Source organism: Cherax quadricarinatus, chromosome 26 (genome assembly GCF_038502225.1).
Source record: "Cherax quadricarinatus isolate ZL_2023a chromosome 26, ASM3850222v1, whole genome shotgun sequence".
In the NCBI taxonomy this organism is placed as follows: Eukaryota; Metazoa; Arthropoda; class Malacostraca; order Decapoda; family Parastacidae; genus Cherax; species Cherax quadricarinatus.
Genome location: NC_091317.1, coordinates 41480777 through 41489195, shown reverse-complemented (window position 1 = coordinate 41489195; position 8419 = coordinate 41480777).

Genomic DNA, 8419 nt, shown 5'->3' with positions numbered 1-8419 from the left:
TCAGAATTCGGAGGGAACGGTGAACACAAAAAATTTTTTTTCTGAAAAACTGATCAGCTAATAACAAAACACACAGTTGACAACTTCATTTATCTTGAACATCTAATTATACAGACTATGTACATTTAAACTCAACTCTGCAAGAGTAAGATTTACATATGCAGACTGGTTATCATCTTTGGGTGGATTGAATTCTTTTGCAATGGCTAACACATACCTTGACTGAGGGAGACCTGAATAAGTTTCTACTAAAGATATAGCTACATTCACTAGTGACTGTGGAATTACTAACTGGTATACTCTTCTTCTTGGAGTACCCAGCTCGGCTCATTACAAAGTCACTAATGGGTGCTGGTGGCTTCAGTCAGGACAAGATCTTCCTGGAGCAGGAATCGAATCACACCAGACCACAAGAGATCTGTTCTTTCTTACTGGAGGAATGAACAAACTCGGTGAAGTGGATGACTCTCCCCGGTTGAAAAAAGTAACGCTATAACACAATATGAGCAAGGGAGAACTATCTACTATCTACTATCACTGCAAGCACAAGGGAAAAGAAATGAACACGGTCAACAATACTGATATTCAATCTGAGTCACACACAGTGACACGAGGTATCAACTATAAAGAGGCTACACTTACAAACGTTAACAACATGTGAAATTTACTCGAGAAACAACTTTTACATTGCACGGATTACTGTCAACGAGGATGGCATCACCATCTGGAACACTAGGAATAACAACAGACACTCTAGTGAGAGCACTAGCCGCGACAGAGACGTCTTTCTGCAGACGGCATGTGACATCAACAAGAGATGGCATTACTAGTTTCAAGTAATCGTTTTCTGACAAGGCGTCCCCTGTGGAGAAACTACTACTTTAACTAGCAAACACTGCAGGGATAGGCTGAGCACTCAAGGCAGTCTGAGTGTCCTCGGGAACATGAGGCAACTGAACGCTATCTTGCATGTCTAAAGGTGTAGGTGGAACACTGATGGGAGTGACAGTTACTAGTGCCTGACCGCTCGGCTACATTAATAAGTAATTCACAGATCTATAGGGAGTTAATCTGAACTTCACATTCCGCAGCACTTTAACAAATCTCAGATACAAGCTGTGAGAACGGACATATTGTCTAGCTAGGTATTGTCTTTCAGTCAGTAAGAGAATATTGGTACTGCGGACTGATTCACATTTACGTTGACTGGCATGATACACTGAGTAAGCAAGCAAAAGTGACTGGGACATCTTCTCAGGGAACTTACTCAAGGACATAAAGGCAAGAAAAATAGAGACTGACACAATAAGCTTAAATGGGAAAAAAATGCTTAACAATTCTACAAAAGTAAGAAAAATAACAAGACACACTGTAAGCAACGAAAACTCACATAAAAAAAATTACTCAACTGGATAAGCAACACTTTGAAAATCAAGAGAAATTGTACTTTACTCAAATCGAATTTACTCAAATTTACTTTAAAGTGAATTAATGTCACAGTGAGTTGTCTTTACTCTCAATTCAGCAAAGAAATTTAATAATAAATGATAAATCAAACAAAAATGATAAAATGGAATCAATAAATTTTGTGCAAAATTAAAATGGACTGGGAAAGCAATTCATTGAAAATAAAATAAAATGACACACAAAGAATAAAATATTATGCACAAACAAGAAATATAAAATTGAAATCACAAAATATTGCACTGAAATAAACTGTTGCACTATTGCAACTAACAATTACTAATCAAAATTTACTGCACAACACAACACTACATAAAAAATTTTCTGAAAGAAAAAATTTAATGGCAGCACATTATTATATAAGAATCATTGCAAATGAGTCAATACTGCAATTATAAAAAAAATGCACACAAAGAGAATGCAGTTTACAAAAGCAATAAAAAAAATTATCAAGGAATGAACTGATTGAACACTTTAACTCTTAATTACAGCTTAAGCAAACACGTACTTAACTAACAAAAGAATGAGTTACTTTAAAAATAGTTAAAATTGCGCTAAGAGTGAATTTGTTCAATGAAATATGAAAAATAATAAAGGGCAAAGAAAAAAAAAAAAAAACTAAACAGAGAAAGGTTAACACTCACAATAAGGCAGGAACACAACACATCAATATATCCACTATACTACGAGAATTTTCTTGCAATGAAGCTTGGGGTGACAAAATTGGAAAATAATTGTCTTGCTTCAAACAAAATAATGGCACTATTGTCCGTGGAGATAAGACAAATTAGACACTGGCTAAATGAAAAGAATTAACACAAGAATGTTCAACGTACAGAGAAAAAAAATGGTAAATGAATGAAAAAAAAAATCAGCAAGGACACAAATGCTGGGAGAAAAAAAATAATAACTGAGACAACACTGAGTTGTGATGCAGAATATATGATAACAAGTTACTGAATTACTTCACTGTATAAATTACTAGGCAAGGAACACAGTACTGTGAACACAAGATAATTTATGAAGTGTCAACACAAGTTTATACTGCTTATATATTGCACACAACAGGGAAAAACTGAAAAGTACTTACTTCACGTATATAAAAAAAAATGCGCACAACACAACAGACAAAAATAAAGCACGAAAATTTAAACACTGAAGAAAAAAGAAAAAAAAAATATGCAAACAAGATATGATGAACACAGTCTAATCAAGAGTCACTGAATGTCACTAAGAAATCACTGGGATAAAAAAAATTGTCTCAACACTCGCAAATGTCTCTATAAAAATATTATCACTGTAGCGACGTTGGTGGAGAATGAGAGTATTGTGGGAGGTGGAGGAAAGTTGGTTGTAGCTGGCACAGCACTCTACTACTCGGCGAATTCTCGAAGTTTTGGCGCTTAATTCGTCAATAGACTCACACAGGAGGCTTTTACGTAGGCGCACAGGGTCGAAGGAACAATCTTGCTTCTTAACCCCCTATGTGGTCCTTAAAATAAGGTGCTAGAACCCGTTATAAGGGTACAAAAACAACAACCAAAAAAAACAGAGGTGGTAGGTGTGAGTGAGGCAGTGCTGTGAGGCACCGCATGGTGACTGGGCCTATGGGATGAGCGGCGTAAACCCACGTGACACCCACACTAGGCACGAAAATATTCTAAGCCAGGCTGGCTTAAAAATTCACAAAATGCCACGACACCACAGGGATGGTAAAACACACAGAACAGCTTGAACTTGAAGCACAAAGTGACGGTGAAGGCTGTAACTCACGTGGTTTGCTTGAGTACTGGGTTAAGTCACCTGGGTTAGTTGGCTGGCTGGCTTGACTGGCTTAACCCTTCACACAGGCTGGCTTGAGAACTTGTAAAGATGAGCACAGCAGGGGTGGAAAGCTGGCTAGCAGGCAAGGCTGGACAGGCTGGATGGTGTAGGGTTGGACTCCCCCCCACAGACTGGCTTGGTGGCTTGGCTTAATTTGCAAACCCGGGTCAACCCCTCGGAAGTAATGCAAATAAGCAAAGAAGACACAAGGACTGACCGGTAAGCAGAAGCAAACAGGCTGGTGGACGCTTGACTGGGATGTGAAGTGTCGGCAGGCCTAAGCCGGAAATGGCGGCCTGCTCAGTAGAAATTTATCCCCAGAAATCGCTGTATTCGTAAGAATTACAAGCCCACCACTGGCACCATTTGTTGGAAGGGGTTTGTGGAGATTTGATGGTTGGAGTTAAACACACTTGTTGGATGGTAACACTATATTGCAGAGTGTGAGAAGGGAGAGCCCAAACTGCCTGTTCTGACACCTGCTTGGATTACGGGGAACTGAGGCCTAGGGAGCGCATCCCACGCACTCATGCGGCATCACGTGACGTCACACATGCTAGTCACTGAGCCTACTGAAAGGGAGCCTAAATATATACATGGATGATACGATCTACAATATACTACATGAGTATACGTATAGGGGAATTCAGTAGCTGTACTGACACAGGCCTCACAGTCCATTCATTACCTGTATGCATCCACGACCGAGTGGAGGAGAGTGAAATTATTCCTGTAGCTTCCATGGCCACATACGTGCTTGCATCAGGGGTGACATGTCAAGTGGTACGGGGCACCTGATGTCTAGGAATGCTTGTGACTTATCATAGCAGGTTATCACTATGGCCATTATTTTTAAAGGGGTGGACCGGTAAGCCAGCGGAAGGCGTCGGTCAGATGACCAAAAGCTCCAATGGAGGGTCATTATCTGACTAAGACCCGCGTCAGGAAACACTTGTCCTGTTTCCTGACAAACCTTACCTAACCTGCTTGTGACTTGAGCACTGTGTCTTAGTGGTGTCTAGGAATGTTTGTGACTAGCAACAGTGTGTCTTAGTAATGTTTATCTGGAGTTTATCTGGAGAGAGTTCCGGGGGTCAACGCCCCCGCGGCCCGGTCTGTGACCAGGCCTCCTTAGGTCAGTGTCCCAGGATGCGACCCACACCAGTCGACTAACACCCAGGTACCCATTTTACTGATGGGGAACATAGACAACAGGTGGAAAGAAACACGTCCAATGTTTCTACTCTGGCTGGGAATCGAACCCAGGCCCTCACCGTGTGAAGCGAGAGCGTTAACCACCAGGCCACCAGAGCCCCTATGTCTATGACCATCAACACTGTGTCTTAGTAATGTCTATGAATGTAGGTGAACAGCAACACAGCAGCACCGTGTGTCTTACTGCGGTAAACAGACCCCCTCATGGAAGGTTTCCTGGTCTCGGCAAGGAACTTACTTAGTTCAAGCGAGAATACTTCTCATTCTTCCAGGTGCTGCATTCTTCATCATTTTACCTTCCCTCCCCCCATTCCATAAATGTAACAGTTACTGAAGTAGATGGCGAGTGGCCTCAAACAGCTGTGATGACTCCACTCTAGCATCGACACCAGGCAATAAACGTGATAAGTATTTAAGTAAGTTTTTATTCAGGTTCAGTATACAAATTTATTGTTTACGTTTGTCTTAAGCAGTTATTGATGCATAATTTAACCTTGGACATACCAGTATACTCAAACACTGTGACTTTTTTTATCGTTGGATTCTCTGTGTGACATAGTTGTATAGTTTGTTACATAGCTTTGTTACGTCCTCTACACTTACAAATATTAATAATTAAAAAGGCAAATAAAAATTAATGTATTATTTACACGATTGTTAGTTTCATAAATATGCCTTATAATTATTAACTCTACAATGAAATCTAAAATTAATGTATCAGTGACTTGAAAAATCAGTTGGCAGTGGCAACTTTATTTTCAAAAAGCACAGTGCAATATGAAGTTGACATGAGATTAACTGATACACGTATACTACCTAATATGCTGCCCCGGGTTAAACAGAACATTTCTTGCAGCCTTTAAATTACCTAATACCTACTGAACAATTAATTATCATGGCTATCTTAATTAATACAATGCAGTAATTTGCAGGCCTTGACATTTTATATAAATGTTTGGTTATGAGTTTTGACAATTTGAGATTTATGCAACAATTTAATGTAACATTTGCACTGAAGAACGAGTTTTTGTTGTTTGCGTAAGATGAAATATATTGTTAATAGTGATGACATTAAAAGTTTATACGATTTTGATCTAAGCAATGTCTAAGTCGGATTTAAGAAATACTCTTGAACTGATGTGTATTTTTTTTTGAAGCAGCTGGTAGAAATTGGGACTTTTTTTTTCCATCTTTTGGGTATTTCAAATTTTGGCGCCTTTTATTTGCATGGGATTTCTTAATATGTGGCACATCAATGTGATAGTTTTTTCTTGTATTTAATTTCGATAAAAAATAATTTTTACATTCATTGAAAAGTGTATCTATTAATATGTAAAAAAAAATAAAATAAAGAAGGTTCGGCCTATTGGGCAAGTTTGGCATATATATATATACATATACATATATATATATATATATATATATATATATATATATATATATATATATATATATATATATATATATATATATATATATATATATATATATATATGCAATAAGATCACAGTAAACAGGTGATTTCAGAATATGCAAAACAACCACTGTGAAAGAATAGAGAAATTCCAAGCGATTTCGTGAATGTTTGTTCCTTGATAATGTGAGTAGTCACGAAATCGCTTGGAATTTCTCTATTCTTTCACAGTGGTTGTTTTGCATATATATAAGGGCTCTGGTGGCCTGGTGGTTAACGCTCTCGCTTCACACGGTGAGGGCCTGGGTTCGATTCCCACCCAGAGTAGAAACATTGGACGTGTTTCTTTCCACCTGTTGTCTATGTTCCCCATCAGTAAAATGGGTACCTGGGTGTTAGTCGACTGGTGTGGGTCGCATCCTGGGACACTGACCTAAGGAGGCCTGGTCATACACCGGGCCGCGGGGGCGTTGACCCCCGGAACTCTCTCCAGATAAATTCCAGATATATATATATATATATATATATATATATATATATATAATAATAATAATTGTAACGACGAACGAGTGGTATTTTATTAATAACAACACTGCGACTAACCAGGGGCTCGAACCCGTGTTGTTGTAGCCCACCTCATGGTAAGCGAAAATTTACGACGCTCTAACCCAGTGGACCATCCAATCCTACAGAGATCACGCACCCAGCAGAGCTAGGCATTGTACCATGATCCGAGGATATACGATGGTGTGGGTGCCTCTGAGCTAATTTCATTCTACTCACCGTTTGGTGTACTAGCATCCACAAGCAGTATATATAGTACTGTAACCATTAACGCGTGGTATGTAATCAATAGCAACACTGCAACTAGTCGGGGGCTCGAACCCATGTTATTTTTGTCCGCCTCAGGGTGAGCGAAAATTCACGATGCTCTAACCCACTGGACCATCCAAATGGTACCAGGGCAAATGGGGGACAAGAATGCTTGCAGAATATTGTTGGACATTGGCAAGAGGCAGAGTTTAAAACATACTGACACATATTGTTCGTTAGAATTAAATAATCAAATATTATATATTTTGTATGTATCTTTAAACCTATAGCAAATAAGCATTTTTCAAGGTGATATTTGGATTCAGGACATGAAAATTCATAAAAATTAGCTAATCTCGTTTAAGAAGCATACAACTTTTCAAAAATTGTTGACTAGTGATAGGTTTCCTTGGGGAACCTGACTTATGAGTTTTAATCGAAGTGTCGCCGACCAAGCTGACAACTTCTTAATCAAAGCAAGTTGTTTTATCAAAAGGTACGTAAGTTTCACTATCTCATATGCTTATATATAAATGTCGTGCCGAATATGTAAAACTGGTTAATTAGCAAGAACTCATTTAAAATTAAGTCCTTTCTAAAATTTTCTTTTATACTTTTAAAGATATATTTTTTCATTAATGTTAATGTAAAAATTTTTAATTTTCACTAAAAGAATCTTAGAAAACTTACCTAACCTTATTATAACAATAGCAATTTATATTAGCCTAACCCAACTAAATATGTTTTAAATACGTTTACAATAATTTAGTATTAAACAAACACAGTGAAATATATTTTTTTCGTTAGGTTCAGAATGATTTTGGCGAAATTATTGCATACACAAATTTTCACTTGTCCAATATGGCAAGATGAGCGTTGCTATTTAAGCCAAGATCGCAAGTTCTGCCTATTCGGCACGACCTATATATATATATATATATATATATATATATATATATATATATATATATATATATATATATATATATATATATATGCAAAACAACCACTCTGAAAGAATAGAAAAATTCCAAGCGCTTTCGTGACTACTCACATTATCAAGGAACTATGAAAGTGAAGCATCCAAGGAAGCTATATAAGGGGTCGGCCAGCACCTCACTATCAGATCCCACAACGGTTAAACACGTGACGCGCGGCGAGCCAACTTGGACAGGTCCTTTGCAAAACTCACCCCCAAGCTATTTATTTGTCCAGTGTATTATTAAATTCTACCCAAATTCTATTAATTATAAATGGATCTAATTTATATAAACCAAAGGAAATATTCATATTATTGTCAAAACTGCTTTTTATGAAACAAGATTCAATTATATTCCTGTCGACCATGGACTTGCTTGATACTACTTTCTCAACTTTTTGAAAATCAATTGGATGGTTAAAATCTCTTACATGAATAAATAGAGCATTGGAATCTTGTCCAGTTCTAATGCTATATTTATGTTGTTTTAATCTTAGTTCGAGATTTTTACCAGTTTGACCGTAATAAACTTTATCGCAAATTTTACAAGGAATCTTATAGACACATCCATCAGCATTTTGGGGGGAATTCTTAATCAAAAGTTTTTTTACTGTATCAAGATTTTTGAATACAACTTTAATATTAAAAGTCTTAAGAAGAGAAGGCATATCAACCAAGTTTTCATGGTAAGGGAGAACCAACATATTTTT